This window comes from Polistes canadensis, unplaced genomic scaffold (genome assembly GCF_001313835.1).
Source record: "Polistes canadensis isolate GaletaPanama2010 unplaced genomic scaffold, ASM131383v1 scaffold_9, whole genome shotgun sequence".
NCBI classification, from domain to species: Eukaryota; Metazoa; Arthropoda; class Insecta; order Hymenoptera; family Vespidae; genus Polistes; species Polistes canadensis.
The window spans coordinates 266,385-284,966 of record NW_014569556.1 but is presented as its reverse complement, the minus strand read 5'-3'; the positions used below and the strand labels follow the sequence as shown (position 1 = coordinate 284,966).

The 18,582-nt window shown below is 40.1% G+C and overlaps 1 protein-coding gene across 1 annotated transcript in view; it reads left to right on the top strand.

Moving 5' to 3' along the window:
- Positions 1-303: 303 nt before the first annotated feature.
- The window catches only part of LOC106792216 (putative uncharacterized protein DDB_G0274535), a 48,950-nt gene continuing 30,671 nt past the window's right edge, over positions 304-18,582 (top strand). Inside the window, exon 1 of the mRNA XM_014758465.1 lies at positions 304-334. The gene's annotated coding sequence lies outside the window, so the exon portion shown is untranslated. The remainder of the gene's footprint in view (positions 335-18,582) is intronic.

The window sequence follows — 18,582 nt, the reverse complement described above, 5'->3', positions numbered from 1 at the left end:
AGAGATGCAAATTTCGCGGCGGACGTCTCTCTTCCACCTTCGCGTCTCATTTTCAAAATTTTTGCCCACCGAAGACGAATTTTTCGTCGAAGAAAAGAACGTCACTTTCTATTCTACCGTTCAATCTTTACGATTACACAGCCATCGCTATGAGTACTTTTTTAATCTATACGACAACAACAAAAATTGTATCTTGCACACAATCAACGACTCTAATAATATTCTTCAAGAAAACATAAATCAACAATATTTTATAATCAAATGACCGAAATGATCAAAATTTCATTGTAATGTTTCAGGGGACATCTTTTGCACCGCCACGACAACGTTCTCCGTAAGTAATAAACCCACTTTTTTTTAATCACGTGATTACCACTAACGAACGATCGAACTTATTTTCTATAATTTTCAATCTTCGTCTAAGTTTCGACAAAAGTAATAATTCGTAAAAAGAATATAACTCTCTCTCGTTTAAACAAAACAAAATCAAACAACAAATTGAAAAAGTATGAAAATATCGGGCCGTCAAAAATCGCACGTAAGACGAAATATTTATACAATAAAAGTAAAAATCTCGTGAGAAGGCCGCCATTATAGACAGTCGTCGATTTCTCAGGAAGCTACGCCAATGCATGCATATATACGCGGTAAAAGGGGAAGGAAGGAGGTTGACAATGCAGCTCGAGGGGCGGAAGGAGAGTGGGCCTGAGCTTGGGTAGAAGGAGGATGAGGAAGAGAATGAGAAGGATGACTGTTGCCGTCGTCGTCGTCGTCGTCGTCGTCGTCGTCATCGTCGTCGTCGTCATCGTCGTCGTCGTCAATCGTAGAGGGTAGTAGTAGTAGTCAGTTTGCGATGGTAGTGAAGGGTGATTGGCGAGGTGGAGATGCTCTAAGGTACATAATCATGCTTGCTGATTCCTTCCCTAATAAAAGTCTCACTGTCACTGCTCGTCCCCCCACGAGACCTCGAGCGAGTCGACCTCTCTTTCTATTTATCTATCTATCTTTATCTCTCTCTCTCTTTCTCTCTCTCTCTCTCTCTCTCTCTCTTTTTCGCATTTATACAACTCGTCGGAAACTCCCTGTATTCCTCGTCTCGTACCTTCGATCGAGAGAAGCACCTCAACACCGAGATTCTCCTTCTCTTCTACGATTCTTCGTTACTGCTGTTGCTACTACTGCTATTGAATACGTGTGACGTAGGACAAAAGTGCACGTACGCGTAGTAGCCGGGAAGTTTACGCGATACATACACGCTTCCTCGCTTACTTCGGTGTATTGCACTTCTTCTCGCACTCTCTCTCTCTCTGTCTTTCTTTCTTCTTTTCGTTGTGTGTAAGAAGACAAAAGTGGCGTTGGGCGGGGAGAGTCTGAGAATCGCGGGAGAAATACGGGTCAAAAATGCTTGACGCTGCACCATCCAGAGTTGCAGTTTTTTTTAATCTCTCGATATGCATTCGAAGACAGTGTTTCCTATCCTCGTCTTTCTCCTACCGGCACTTTCTCCTACCTACTCCGATTTCTTCTCTTCTTTTCTTCTCTTCCACGTGGTACGAGTGTACGTATGAGCGGATAAAGCAGGCTTAGTATACGAATGTAGATGTGTGTATGCGCGCGCCTGTTTACGTGTATGCATGTACCTAAGTACTCGTTGGGGATGTTCACGAGAGAGAGAGAGAAGATCAGTAGGAGGAGGACAGGCAAACCCTTCGAACGTCGTCGAACCGCGAACGATTTGCAAATTAATTTGGCTTTGTCGGTCGATCGTCAACAATACGTTGATCTCCTGTGCAAACACACCAGGAACGCGCTCACGTTACATTTGCCGATATAACGTTAATAGATACCCCTACGTGACGGACACGCCATTGCAATGTTAGAGAGAAAGAGAAAGATTGAGATAAGGAGTGGATAGTAAGAAACTTAATAGAACCGATTTTCTATTCTTTAAAACATTCTTTTTTCTTATTTACTACAACGATCTTGTCATAATTGAAAAGAAACATTGGCAATTTAGCTTATAAACTTAAACTCAATTACCAAGACACAAAAAGAAGACGAAAATAGAGGCATTGTTTTAAATCAGATTACTTTTTAGAAAAAAATACTTAAGTGAGTCGAGATTATTAATTTAGCTATCTCTCTTTTATAAAAAGTTTTAACTATCGTGAAATTTGTATAATATGTTTCTAGGTATATAGGTTCGACAAATTTGAAATTAATTGAAATTAATTGATATTAACGACAGTATATAAAATATTCTTAGCAATAGAAGAATGAACATAATAGTTTTAAATGTAAAGGAACCGCCTTCGTTGGTTATCCCCAAGGACGATAGTTAGGGCCAAGAGGGTTGTAAGGTGAGGTCCGTAGATCGTTTTCGGTGTCTTCGTTTTACAGGGTCGATTTTTAAAGGGCCCCTTAGACTCGAGGGTCCTTGGCCTAGACAGGTCTCAAGGTGCATGTCTCTGGTGGATTTAAAAGACCCTCGACCAAGAAAGAAGAACGAAAAGAGAACCAGATGGTCCGACCTACCTTACTTTTTCCTTTTCTATCTTACACCCACGTGTCTTACCTTACGAATTACTTTTCTGAAAACAGATTCTCTCTTTATCTCTTTCTCTTTATCTTTCTCTTTCATTCTTACTCTTTCTTTTTCTCTATTTCTTACTCAACCTCGTCTATCTTGTAGAATTTGTTCTCTGAAGGTCCGTTAATAACGCATCACGATGCGAAGCGTCGAAATAGAGCGAACGTAGGAGGAGAGAAGGAAAGAAGAATGAGAAAAAAAAAGGGAAAATAGGCGAGCACGTTCGTTCGACATATGTTTCGAAGTCATTGTACCGGATCGGTCGAAAGGCGATGTTAATGCCGCTCTTTTTCGCTCCTCAACGGTTCTTAAACTCCGACCGTTTGTTATTAATACTATTAATCTCCCGTTAGACACGAGACTCTTGAAATTGGGGCCGGATATATCATGGATAGAGAGCCGCAATCTGCTTGCTCTATTTGATCTCAAATTGGAAACTGTTGTCAGAGGAAAAGGGCTCGTCTTTTTCAATTTGATCGCACAAAAAAGAGAGAGAGAGAGAGAGAGAGAGAGAGGAAGAATAGGATTCGAGTAAATTGCTCGATAATATTTTCCCGTTATAAGAAGACATACGCGATAAATTCTTAACATAGAGCCCAATTACCGGTAAAGAGGGTTCATCCAGGTGTGAAATGAAAGTTCCGCAAAAGTTCAGCTGGCTGCCAAGGAGCAACGCGAAAACAAGAATGTCTATGCATTAGAACGTAGACGTAAACTCGAGGAAAACTGGTTTTACGGTTGAGATATTGTGTTTACAACACGAAACGCCCCCGCAAACCCCTAAGCGGAAAAACCGGAAGACCCATGCTGAGAATTAACAAAATAGGTTTACGAGACTCGACAAATAGCTCTTTCGAGACGTTTACTATAGAAAAAAGACGACCGTCCACTCATTATCGGAATGCATAGAAGACGTTTACAAGGCCTTGACCACTTTGTGTCAAATAACATGTCGGACAATGTGGTCGAACCACGAGGCTCTTTTATCACCTTGTAAATCTTCAGAAAACATTTTATCCGCAATCAGACAAATCCCTCCTTTCCTGTTCAAAATTGATCATTCCTAATTTATGATCGTTATCACCATTATAACATCCGTTATTATAACGATCGAATTGCTATTTTATTGGTGCAATTTGATGCGACTTTACGATCATACAAATTTCGCACCTTGCAAATCCATCATCGTTCCTATCGATTGTAGATTAAATAAAGTTTCTCTCCGTTCTTTTTTCTATTTGCTAATAGCCGTTTTGATTGTATGATTTTTTGTGGTTTAACGTATGAGAAAAAGAAATAAACAAAGAAAATACATCAAAATAAATATTTTAGTTGAAAAAATACAAACAATTACTTTAGATTGTTTTTTTATTTACATAATCGAGAATGATATCACGATAATGTTTGTTAAAAATATTATATTTTGCTGAAAAAAGTTAGAAACAAAATCGATCTAAAAGTGTAGAAGAGAGTATATAATTAGTTTTGAGTTAACGCATTAATCGTCTATCGTAAATCGTGTTTGTTTATTGGAGATACAAATTCTCGCCGTTCGTAACGTGAAAAAGCTAAACCCAATTTTAATATTATTACTTATAATTAACAATAGATCTACCATGATAGCTAAAATGACTGCTAGTCTTGACATGTGTTACAATCATTACTCATACAATTATTTTAAACTTTTATTCAAAATATATAAATGAATATTTCTAATCAATAGTTTATTTTTCTCATTTTAAACTAGACGAAAGTAATGAAGACTATTTCGAAGAATAACAGATATACGGTTACTTTATGAACAAATATAAGATTTATTAAAAGGTCATCGAATTAATTGGTACAACTAATATACGATATAATTACTACTATTAAATATTTTCATTTGAAACGTATAAATTGTTCAAAGTTACTAACCAACGATATATATAAATAAAACTAAAAGAAGTGTCATTCAATTTTGGTTGACGGGGCTTTCACGAAAAGATAGTCGTCACTTAGATCTGGATGACGTATCCCTGAATGTGTTAAGGCGATATTCTTGCTCGCGTGCGCATGCACGCACTATCGAAGGAACTCTCGAAGCGTGTTAGTCAGTCCATGTTGGTTGGAATTTCAATGGGGGGGCCTTCGTAGTACCCCACGAAACTCTTAAACGAGTTCCATCGTCGTAAATGTGGAAGTAGCTCGTGCTACCTGAGCAGCTGCGGCTGTGTGCTAGTAAAAGGGAGTGAAAGAGAGAAAAGAAAAGAAAGAGAGCAAAGAAGTAGCAGAAGGAGGGGACAGGGTAATGGAGGGAAAGAAGCATATTGCTAGACGCTGCCAGGTACCCCATCGTAGGGGCCTAACGTCACGCTTGAGAGGGGGGCCATCTGCACCCTAACTAGTATGTGACGTCAGGTGTGACGACGTGTGCTACGATGAAGAAGCGTCTGCCTCTCTTCGTTCATTCATCGTCCCTTTGCCTCTCGCACACTTATCTTTCTTTCCGATATTCGTATACACAGTAACGTTTTATTTTTATTTTTATTTTCTTTCTTTTGTGTTTTGTTTTTTTTTAGTTTTTTTTTTTTTTTTTTATTTGATCGTATAATAAATTTATAATTGCGATAGTGTAGCAAGAAATATTATTATTGTTCGAAAAATTATCTTCTCAATGTAAAGTTTATTATTTAAATATTAAATTTCACAAGCTATATACTTTGTCGCAAAAAATTGTTTCGTCAATTCTATTATTCGTTACGATATTAAATAACACTAACAGAGTTTATTAAGTATATATAAGTAGATATCTGGCAGAACGTTCTTGAATTTCGTCCGTTCAATCTTTCATCTCTAAGGCCTGGCAATGCCGCCATACTGCGCCTCACTTTTATCGCGGTAGGCGTGTTTCGTATCTTTAACAAGACCGTTAAATTATTCTTTATCATACAGCTCGGTGTTATCGTACGGGGCGGCTTCTAGAGATACATACATAGACGTGCACGTATTAACGCTCACACGGGTGTGATGTTTTACACGTCCATGCATCTTCCTTCGTTCGTTCGATGAATATGCATATAAATAATGAAATAGTATAAAATAACATGTAAGAATATTCAATAATACTATAATATATCAAATAATTATATCTTAATCGTAAAGAGTTTGAAAAGAAAATTGAATCTAATCAAAGAATTTGATTAAAACTCAATCGATCGAATGAAACATAATGAAATCGGAGACTCGATAGATGAAACGAGTTGCTTGTCCCGTGGTTTCTAAACGGCACGTAACGAACGTAAGTCCAAGTATAAGTGCGTATTAGACGGAGAAGGCAAGGGGGCCGTTCGTCATGAAACATCTGCCACGGGCGCGTGGCTCTGTTTTCTACCCCCAAAGAGCACCGACCGAAGAGAAGAGAACAGAAAAGAAGAGAAGAGAAGAGAAAAGAAGAGAAGAGAAGAGAAGAGAAGAGAAAGAAAGAAAGAAAGAAAGAAAGAGAAAGAAGGGTCCTTTGAGACAAAGAAAAAATATGACGTACTGGCAGCTGCCAGCAGACGCCAAGCCTACGGTGACGTAGGGCCCCCCTTCGTTTCATTTCGTTTCGTTATCGGGGACTTACTTACTATCGAAGGTGAAAATGCTTGGCCGACCCCGCATCAAAATTCGAAGATTTATCGTCCGTGATCGCGCTAAAGTTCGCGCGTGTTACCAATCCTCCCTTTTTATTCTTCTTTAACTAATTGACAACTATCACGTAAACGAGCGTCTTTGTCACGAAGATCTATTAAAATGAATTTCATTTATTTCTTTTTCTTTTTCTTTTTCAGAACGGAATCAATCCTCTTTCAATAATAATAAATCTTGTTTTATTTGATTTCGCTGTGTAATTCACATTATTCAATTTCATTTGATATAAGAGACAAGATACATAAGATATTCGTTTTAAGAAATGAAATATAATAGAAGAGAAGAATTCCAATTAGTCGACAGAGACCTTTAGCATTCTCTTTTTCCATTATTACCATTCTTATAATCTTACTCGTTCTTGCTTTCTTTGAATCTCTTACGTACACTTTTCGCGTTTTCGTCGTCTTTAATTTTTCTTTTATTTGCTTCTGTATTCCTTTCCGTCGAATCATTCTCCCTTATCTTTTCTCTTTATCTCTCTCTCTCTTGAGTCCAACTGAAACATCGTACAATTCTTACGATTATGGAGTCCAAACGATTTCAAAGCGAAAATCTGAATATTCTTAATAACGAGCACCATCTTATTATGATAGAATGTATCCACAATCTTTAAAGTCCTATCATTTGATTAAGAATAGGGATGAAGTTTCACTATTACTTGCGTTTGACAGACTTTTTTTTTTGATAACTTCTTTCTGTAATTTATCGAACCGTCGTTTTTCCTTCTTTTCTATCTTTATTTATCTCTCTCAGTCGGAATCGCAGACGGTATCTCTTTCGTCCTCAACAAACCCGCCACAATTTATGTTTTCCATTCTCCACGAGAAAGAAATAAAACTCGGGAGTCCATCTTCAAAGCTACGCGCCGTTGGGCGCGCGTTCCTCTTCTCGAAAGAAGACCAAAAGGAGGAGGAGGAGGAGAAGGAGGAGGAGGAGGATGGGGAAAAGAGAGAAAGGAAAAAGATGCAGTAAAGCACGTTGATACCACGAACGGGACACTAATGATGAAAGTCCAGGTCTTACTGTCTTTTACAGTTTTTCTCTTTTTTTCCCTGTTTTTTTTTTGTTTTTTTTTCTCTCTCTCGTAGACTGCACTTTTCTGTCTCCATTGTTGTCGTTCGGGAAAAGTATCTACCATGGATGGCTTACGCGGATCTTTACTTTTTTCGACGAGACACCGTACCTGCTTAATCAATAATTCGAGAAGGAAAAGTAAAAGGAACACTTCGGTTCTGAAACTAAAGTCATGAATTTAAATAAGTCACCGTAGTGCGAGAATTCGCGTGCGTCCTGAATAATGGTTTTTAGAACCTCCTTATTATTACCTGATGGTTCTTCTCAGTCCCCCCATTTACCATAGGCACCCTACGTACCTTTACCCTTAACCTTCTCACATCTGCTACGGCACGCAATTCTTTCCCCTTCTCCCGCCCCTGCATATCTAAGGTTGACGTCCTGAAGGAAAACAAACCACGCCACACAAGCTTCGCTTTCGTTCGAAAATAATCGAATCCGGAGTGTTTTGGGTTAATACAAATTTGTTGGACTATCAATACATTTATTTTGAAAGAAGATAAATAAATAATGAATATATTTACCGATACTAAATTATTGAAATAATCAGAGTAATTATATTCAATGACTAATTAACACAAATATAATAAAATCGAACTTCGTAATGTAGGAAATCGAGAGAACACATCGTTCTTGCAGGAGTTAACGTTACAAAACTAAAATATGATGGTTGTAGGTTCAAGAGAGGAGTACGCAGCATTCGCGAGGAAGGAGATTCGGTTAGGCGTACGCTAGGGGAGAAGACAATATCGAGCGTAGGAGGAGGATTTCGGGGAAAAATGTAGGTAGGAATGACCTCGCCGAATCGCGAGTGAATTTGAGAGGAATCGCAGGATATTGTGTGCGCGGAGCAGATGCATCATACGTCAAGAGAATGCGAGGCATCCCGCTGAAAAGAGAGAACTCGCAAAAGGGTTCTGCCCGAGTAAAGCCGCGATTTCTTTTGCATTCTTGCATCCAAGGGGAACCCTTTCATTTGCATCTGTCTCCGAAATGCAAAAAGGGGTTTCCCAAAATACAGATGTTCATGTTCGTCGAGATAGAGAGAAAGAAAAAGCGAGAAAGAGAAAGAGAGAGAGAGAGAGAGAGAGAGAGAAATAGAGAGAGAAAGAGAGAGAGAGAGAGAAAGATGGAGCATGGCCCGAGGTCGCTCGTCTGGAACGAAAAACGGGTATTGTGAGAATTTTTAACTCCTTCAAGACACTCGTCGGTTTTGCACCATTCGAAGTATCCTTGGATTTGTCGAAAACCAGTAAGGAACTACTTCCATAACCAGGTGTATCCCATCACCTGCTTCCTTCCTTTGCATCGATTTTTCCTTATAACTTTAGATATCTTTCTTTCCTTCCTTCCTTCCTTCCTTCCTTCCTATATTTCCTCCCCCGTAACTTACAGTTTTCTATTACATTATTCGAATTTCGAGGAATCTTCTTATTATGCCTACCTTTAATAACCACAAAGAAAATTTATAAAAATATACGTTCCTATTAATAATCTTCGATTCGCACAAGATCGGTATCGGCTGGCAAATATTCTCTCTTTTTAACGCGCTTCATTACGCTTTTGTACGCTTCTAAAGTATAGCGAAAAGGTTCATCTTCCGGCGGGAGTACAGTGCATCGATTATCGAGAATCGACTGACAAGTACCGACGAGATAAAGAAAAAGAGAAAAAGTAAAAAAGACATTATAAATTGATTTTACGTTTTTTAAACTTCGCTATTTCGTTTTGCGTTATCGATACGGATGTAAGAAAGAAAAAATATCGGAGTTAGAAGAAATAAGAAAAGAAAACGTCGACGTACTCAGTGGATTGGAAAAAAAGATCGTGCGAGTTTGACTTTGATGATTTTCTATCGTTCGTAAATTCGTCTTCTCATTTATCCCTCTCTCTCTCTCTCTTTCTTGTTTTTTCTCGGTGCCTTTTCCCTTCCGTGCGCACTTTTTGCGCGGAGATTTTTCGCAACGCCCTCCGTTTCGTTCTCCTCCACCTCCCTTCCTCTTCCTCTTCCACTACTCTCCAGCGCCCTCTTCAACGCTTTTTTTTTTTTTTTTTTTTTTTTTAACCCGCGCGTCGTCGCTCGGACCGCTGGGCGATCAATGAATTGAAGCGTCTGTCCTTTTTTTTGGTCAGCCTCTGACTCTCCTCGTTCGACGCATTGCCGCCTGCATCTCGGTCTCCTTTTCACTACCCCTCGACTCTTTCCATCCCCACTATGCTCCCGTCAACTCACCCTCTCTCTCTCTCTCTCTTTCTCTTCTCCCTACATCCACGTTTCACTCTCTCTCTCTTTCCCTCTCTCTTTCTCTAACGTTTTGACCACCCTCTAGCCGTCGCTCAGGCCTCTCTCTATCTGCGTACCTCATTCTACCAACCTTCTCTCTCTCTCTTTTTACCTCTTCCTCCACCATGTCCTCCTCATCCTCCTCTATCTCCGTTCAACTCGCTCTTCCACGAGAGAAACGGATTGGAAGCTGTTCTGCTCCCTCCCTACTTCTCTCTTTCTCTATCTCTTTCTTTCTCTTACTCTCTCGGACTCCCTTTCGCGCTTGTCCTTCATTTCCCTCCTATAGCCTATCTGACCCTCCTCTTTCCTTCTCTTTCTCATTACTGGACACATAGATTCTCTCTCACTCTTTCTCTCTCTTTCTCTGTTTCTCTCTCTCTTTCTCTGTCTCTCTCTCTCTTTCTCTTTTTCCCTCGAACGAAACTTGCATTCGTGTATCGGAACACGCAGAATCACGTACGTGCATAGCACATGCACCTGCACTCATGCAGCCCTCGTGTTTCCCGATCTCGCATCGCCGGATAAATCTCACTGATGCTTATGTGCGCGAAAACCGAAGAAGGAAAGTGTAAGAGAGAGAAAGAGAGAAAACGAAGCGCATGCGCTTTTGGTTACTACTACGAACTACTACTTTATCTATATATATGATATGTGAATATATATACATATGTATATACGTACCTATATCTATATATGCACATATGCATATACGCGGACACGTTCTGTCTTTTTTTAATCGCATCTGGCGCGTCGTTTTTCTTTCCTTTTCTCTCTTTCTCCCTCTTTCTTTCTCTCTCTCTTTTTTTTCTCTCCTACTCGTCTTCTCTCTTCCTTTCCTCATTGCCCTTTTATTTCGACAAACGGCTTCGGGGCTAATACGAATTTTCCTGTAAAGTGACAACCACGCCTTGAAACTATATCACAGAACAATGTTACTTGAATGCACCATGTGCGAATGCATCTATGTATATATATATATACGAATGTGTGCTTGTATTTGTTGTAACATACTTGTTGTCCCATTCGAGACCATTTTGAGATCATCGAATGACATGGCTCGCCCTTTTAGTGATTTTCACGGAATGTACTAGCTTAACCAAAAAAATCGTCAGGTTATCATTGTCCTGCGAATCATGAAAGATCGTAAAGCAGAAAAAAAAACAAATATATAAAGTTTAATATAATAATAGAATTTTTAAATGGTTTTTTTTCCTTTTTTTTTAATTTCATTGTTTTTTTTGTTATTTATCTTTTATTATTCGTCCGATATAATTTTTGCTGTTATCGATAAGATTCAAAGATCCGTAATGATCCCTGTTGATTGCGACATGATGTGTAAAATGATCATCTAGGAAAAAAGTAAATTATTCTTTTCTCTCTGACCCTATCCATTCCCTTTTTTTAGAATCTGGCGACTCTTTCTCTTTCCAACATGTCGTAAGTTTATTCATTATCCCGCGTTGGACGGTGGTATCGGACAGTACCCGTGCCGGACAGTTGGACTGCAAACCCCATCAAGGACGGCTCAGAATCCCCAGCGGCAAATAAAATCGTATATCATCCCTTTGCCAGCGAAAATTTTGTCTCTTCCACTCGTTTCGTTCTACCCTCTCTCTTTTTCTATCTTCCTCTCTTCCTCTCTCTCTCTCTCTCTCTCTCTCTCTTTATCCGTCCCTCCTATTCTCTTCCACTGCCTCTTTCTCTCTTTTCGCGGCGCAAGCTCGTACATCAAAGCTCGCCTGCGTCTATCTTCTTCCTCGAATACTACAGCTCTGTGCCCTCTTCCTCCTCTCTTCTCCTCTCTTCTTCTCGCCAGTTTCCCGGGCTCTACCATACTGCCTAGTCTCTCATTTCAATCCCCTACTCTTCTCTCTCTTTCTCCTTCATACACATACACCCACGCACACGCACACGAACAAGTACACGTATACGCACTTACAAACACTGCGCACCATCACATTGCCCAACTACCCCCTTTTGCCGCTCTTCCGAGCGCCACCCATTCAACCCCATCCCGTGTACAACTCATAAACTTTTGTACGGTGGCTTTAGTAGCTGCGAGCTAACTTCCGGTTTCGCGACGCACGTTTGTTTTTCTATCGGTTATACCTACTGAAATTTGTTTTTACCTCAAAACTAATCGTTCTAATCAAATAATCAATCCTTCCGATAATATCGTAGATATGTTAGATTTTCAAAATTGTTCGACTAAAAACGAGTGCGCGCGCATTTTGAAATTTTTACTCCAGACCAGTTGAATTTTATTGCTGCGTTCACTTTTTTCCCCTACAGCAACGTTTCTGCTGCCTGGTCTGCCTGGTCTCACTCACCTCCCACTTTTCAACCTGCGCCTGCCATCGCGATGAATTTTTATTATTTCATAGCGACGCACCGGTGAGCGGACGGGGGGGGGGGACAGGGCAGAAAACGAAAAGTCTATTGAAGCGTGTGGTAAAATAGAAGTGATGTTACAAGAGCTACGATAGAGTTTATATCTGTTTCTGGGATTGTTTGGAAAACATAACGAAGCCTCTTAAGACACTAATTTAATTAGAGAGATAGAAAATGATTCGAACGCATATATGTTGTAAACGAAAATTGTATCATTTCCTGAAAATGAAGAAAAATAATAGGGAGAAAAAAAAAATTACAGTAGAGTATTATCGCTTTAATTATGCAAAAGTTTTTATCGCGCGTTCCTCTACTATAAAACCAGATACGAACTTTCGTGGATAATACCAGAAGGTATTGATCGTTTTCGCTTGATCCCTTTTTTTCCCACTTCAAAATTACAAATGTGTTTATTCCGCACGAATTTGTCGATTTTCTTTACGAATGTGCTCCCTCGAAGATTCGAAACTCGCCCATCGATCGGTAAATGCTTTCTATCCTGGTGCATACGGAGCGAGAGAGAAAGCAAAAGAGACAGAGAGAGGGAGAGAGAGAAAAAGGGAGTTATTTCGAACATACTACTGCGATTTATTTCAACCCTTCCACAACACATGAGACTGGCTTTGGGATGCAGAATGCAAACCCTGGTGGTAAACTAGCTGACCGCCAGTGGTTTTCATCATATAACTCGATTAGCCCTGGATTCTCTCTTTTTTGATATAATTCACAGGCAATGCAATTTTCAGTAATTGCAACGGCGGTAGAAAACACTGAGTGGAAAGAACGGTAGGAAGAGAGAGTGAGAGAGAGTGAGAGAAAAAGAGAGAGAAGTGGAGAGATTGCTGTTAAAATTTTGAAAATGTATGAAAATCACAAAGAAAATGGACGTAGCTACGATTGATCATAACGGAAGCTATTTTCATAGATTAATAAAACGATTCGTAAGGAATGATTCGATACCGAAGGACTTTCTAGATGAAACGAAAAAATAAAGTGGAGGATGATCTTTTATTTCTTATGTCTTCTATCTATTTCGATCGATATTTTGAACGACGTAACATCAACTATCGTATAAATGATTTAAAAAGAGAGAAGAAAGCCACACAAGATGCATTTCGAGTTTTTATTTGAAAGAAAGAAGGAGAAAAAAAAAGACAAAAAATGAATGAGAACGGTTATAATTTTTAATTGTAGAACCCAACTGGCTACCAATATATTGGACCATTTGGCACGTGGCAGCCACGCGAGAATCCCCGTTAAACATTAAACATAGCCAAGAGCTTAAGGTCAAGTTAGGCTTTTCTCCTATAACTGTAATGACAGGTGTTATGTATAGTAATTAAGTAGGTTTAATGTGGCTTATGGGATCGACGTCAAGAGAAGGAAAGATTATGAAAGAAGGAAGAAGAAAAGCATGATTATCTTCCTACTTTCATTAGTTTAACTTCTTCAATGATAAGACTTCATAACTTCTAGACTTTTGACGTGATATGCGAAAAGAACACTGAACAAAATTACTTTTCAAGGTAGAACGAGTAAAGAGATAAAGAAAAGCAGATGTTACTAAATCGAGTCGTTGATAAGTATGAACAAATATATGTGTGTGCGTGTGTATGTGCGAGTGCGTAAGCGCCGGCGTGTAAAACGTATCCCTCTTATGACTTTCTATTTAAGAGGACGGAAAAAAAGGGGTAAAGCGATAGTTAGGACGAGACGGGACGACTTATCGCGGTCATATCATAATTTCGATGAAATCATGGCGTCGGCGTAAAACGAAATCGTTTAATACCACGGCCGAGCCGGTATCCAGTTAATCCTACGCGACTGAAAGAGCTGATAATGCACTTTCCCACCCCCTCCCGTATACTCTCTCCTCACTGGTAGCTCCTATCTCATGGCCGCCACCTAATTTCTGTTGAATTTTTCTAGGCATCGCGTTCGAAAGCGCGTATATGATGCTACCTCGCTCAACAAATGCCTTTCCTCTTTCCTCCTCTTCTCCTACCACCCTCACCATCCATCCTCCTGCCGTTTTCTATCGAACGGCCGATGCACGCGTCGATGCGCGTCCTTCCGAGCGGATCCGACAGCATGTCGTGAATTTTACATATCAATGGGTGCACGCCCGTCGTATCCAACGTCGCAACGATTCCCTAAAAACGTATCCTCCTTTCTCGAAATAACGATGACCAGAAACACTTTTCTATTGGATTCGTGTTCATGAATTACTTACGTCAATTTTCTGTTTTTTTTTTGTTTTCATTATTACGAAATAATTATTATATTTTATAATCGATAAAGTTTATCGCGCGTTTAAAATCTTGATAATTTGGCACAAAATTATAGTTTAGATAAAACAATCGGGGAAAATATGTAATATTGATTTATTTCATTGCAAAATAATATCTTATCGGGACAAAATAAATTTATCTGTTTATTCTCTCTTTTTTTCCTGTAGTTATAATACATATATCTAGAATGTTTTTTTTTTTTTTTTGCAAAGACGAGTGAAAATGATATGCATGAATATGTGAAAATTGTTTACACGTGCCTCATGCCCTCGATCGAGCATTCCGAATAAAATAATCTTTTTTTAGTAATCGCGATATTAGCAAATTCGTGACGGCCAAGTAAAAAAATATTAAACGCCATGTTTTCTGCGTAAGTTTTCAAACCTATCACCTCACCCTTGCCTATTTTCCTTATTTCTTTTCTTATGCATCGTTCCTCTTATCAACAGAAAAAAAAGTAGAGAGAGATATATAACCAGATAAAAATGAATTTTACTCCTTCCATTATGGAAACGTACGTATATGTATGCGCGTGCATGAGAGTAGGAAAGAGAAACAGAAAGAGAAGAAGAGAGAGAAAGAGAGAGAGAGAGAGGGAGGGAGGGAGAGAGAGAGAGAGAAAAAGAAGTGAATGAAGAGGAAGAAAGATATACTGTGTATTACTGGGGAAATAAACAGAGAGAGAGAAAGGGAGAATTCGAGAGTAACAATGAAAAATCATTTGCAGCGTAAAACACCGAACCTTCGCCAGAACGAATATTATTATTGTTATTATTATTATTATTATTATTAATATTATTTTCATCATCATCATCATCATCATCATCATTATAACTCATATTGTGAATTACCCTCGAACGAAAAAGAAAAAAAAATAGAATCTTTTTCTTGCATATACAAAAGAACGATGAACGAAAGCAAGTGATACCCTGTAACGTTTCTATAGATTTTATGCTACGCTTTCACATGTTTATTATTTGAATTTGCTTTTCCATCGAAAATAATAATCAATTATAATTAGCTGATATATACGTGTTATCGTTTAAATGAAAATTCATTTTCTTTGTGGTCGGTATGTAACAAGCGTCTTTCCATAATGAATTTAACAGTAACATTTGAATACTAATTTTGGAATTTTAATTGATTAAAAGCGTGATCCATTGAAAATAAATAAGACGCAACAAGTTTAATTTTATAGAGCATCGATAAGCTAAGATTAAATTAGATGAAGATAGAAAAAAATGAAGAAACAAAATATCTATATTTTTTACGCGCTATGCTTAAAATAAAAAACCCTGGAAAATAAAAAGAGAGAGAGAGAGAGAGAAAGAGAGATTTAGGGATACGAAAAAAAGAGAAAGAGAGAGAGAAACTAGTAAAACAGTCACGAATATTCGCCGGTAATGAGACTGGTACGAATAGAGGACGCAGGACATAGGACGGGCGGCGCGGACGAGAAGAACAGGTAGATGACAGGAGACGAATTAGCCCCGCGGATTAGCGTCTGCATATTTTTGCGAAAACGAGATAATGCAAAAAAGCGTGTGCTGGCCGGTCCGGGCTCGCACGGACGTCAGGCTGCCGATGGTGGTGGGTAAAAAGGAGGAGGAAGAGGAGGAGGAGGAGGAGGAGGAGGTGGAGGAGGAGGAAAAGAGGGGTGGACGGTGGCCGCTGGATGAAAGAGGGAAAGGAGGTGCTACACGTTGAGGGTGGAGGGCGTGGCCAGGCGGCCTCTGCCAGCTTTCAAGCGAGAAAGAGAAAGAGGAGACGCGTTTCCGTGGTACCAGAATCCACGAGAGAACGAAGGGAAAGAGATAGAGGATGTGTGTGAGAGCACCAGAAAGAGAGAGAGAAAGAGAGAGAGAGAGAAAGAAAGCAGGATAGAGAAAAAGAGAAAGAAGAGGGTAGAGAAGAGAAAGAGGAGGAGAGAGATAAAGGGAGAGAGAGATGCTAATATGGAGAACGAGAGAGAGAGAGAGAGAGAGACGGAGAGAAAAAGTTATAGATGCACGTAGGTACGTAGGTAGTTCGTACTACGTACGTACGTACTCGCATATATAGACAGATACACGTAAGTGTAGGTGCACCGGTGTTAGCACGCGTGTGCCGACAATACATGCAAGCGCGTGTGCTCGTGTGCACGCGTACGGTGCGCGCGGCGCTTAACTATAGCTGACGGTGGCCCGTGGGGCAACTAAGGGGGGTAGGGTGGGACAAAGGGGTAAAAATCATTGCGCGGTCCAGCCTCGAGGCTGATCGATGGTTGCTGCACACTCACCCCTTCACTCACCCTTGCACTCGGCCCTGCAACCATCAGCCACCTCGCGGCCTCCTCCTCCTCCTCCTCCTCCTCTTGCCAACCGGCAACCTCCTCCTCCTCCGCCTCCTCGCCTCCTCCTCACCATCACCCTCTTTCACCCCCCGCGGACACAGTCACTGATCCCTGGGTCTCACTGACTGGCCAGACAAAAAATGGCCGGTTCGAAGCCCATTCGCCGCCTCTACCCAGGCTGACGTCGGGTGTTTGATGACCTCTGGGGTGGCGGCTGTGAGAGAAAGAGAGAGGTCGAAAGGGAGAGAGAGGCGGGCGAACACTGACGTCCGGAAAACCACCCTCGCCAGCACCCACCCTACCTACCACCCTACGAAGGGTGGACCACGGGAGGGAATCGATGACGGTGGATGATTTTACGTATAACGCTCCCGCGCCGCTCGGCTCTGCCCTCTTTGCACGTTTTTCGGAAAATCGTGACTCGCGTTTTTACACTCGCCTGCGTCCGACTATCTCGCGGAAATTAGATTCTAATTTAATCCCTTTTTATTATCGGAGAATATTCTTCTATAATTTGCCGTGAATTTTTTTTTTCCTTTAACGATTTTGATCGATCCACGGATTTAAGGAGAATGTGCTATGAGAATAATTTCGCATTTCTTTTATATTCTACGTTGATATCTATCAATTTCGAGTTTAGGTAAAACAACGCGAGAGGAGGAGGATCGATGGATGATCGACGTTCGAAGGTAAGACCGACAATCTTTCCTCGTTCGTTTATTGGTATTAAACCAATGAATGAAAACGAGATCGTAAACGAACGATGGAAACAATTTTCGTTATTTCTCTCTTTCTATCCTTCGTCGTCGAATGTTTATTTACGTTTAAATTATAATATTTTGGTGTTATAATATGGACAACGCGAATACAAATCGTTTCATCGTACTCAGCGATGAATTCCCAGGCAATATATCAACCACAACTGATAAATTATCGCGACAAATTATCTCTCTCTCTCTCTCTCTTTCTTTTTCTCTTTACCTCTTTCTCTCTCTCTCTCTCTCTCTCTCTCTCTTTATCTCTCGTGTCCATTATTCGAACACAGAACGATCCGCGTAATTATATAATTGCGTACTTATCGTTCATCATAGAGTTCAATGCCGCAAATACATTCGATAACTTGTTACTGATCTGTATTTTGAAATTTGTTATTTTTAATATTAAAAATAACTTCTCGATAGAGAGAGAGAGAGAGAGAGAGAGAGATGTATCAAATTTTATTGGATCAATGATCGTGTATTAGTAAAAAAAATAAAGAAGTTTCAAAATCCTTTTTTAAAGATGAAAAAGTAATGATTGGGCATCAAAAGGATTGATTCAACTGTGTAGATACCGAGCCGATCGCGAGCTTTTAAGCTCTAACGTGGTCGGTAACTCTGAGAGTAGGTGGAAGTATAAGTGTTGGTTGGAGGTGGAGGAAAAGGAGGTAGAGGAGGATGAGGACGGTTTCCATGCTCGAACCAGAGAAGTTCAACGCCAATGACACGTCGTCATGCCGCGTTAATGATCCACCCGGCTCGGCCCCGTCGTTGCTCGAGTCGATCCTTAGATTTCACATCCCCAGGAACAAAACAGGCCATCTCCCCGCTCACCGAGGCGTCCTAAACGGATGCGTATATGATAGAATTTCTTCCGTCATTAAGAATGCTAGAACAAAGCTTATCCTTACAATGTCTAGCAATGCTCGGCAACGACGACGACGACGACGACGACGACGACGTCGTTCACGAGCTATTGCTTCGTCTTCTTCTCGGGAATGTAATTTACGCCATTTTCCCTCTCTTTTTTTTCTCTTTCTTTTTCTCTTTTTCTTCCTCCATCTCGCTCGCTCGCGGAAGAACCTTTCTCAATAGACACGAATCTTTTGCGCGTCTACGTGGACTCTCCGGATGGTAGGGAGTCTCGTATACCATCGTCGTCGTTATGCACTGACTTCTATAGAGAT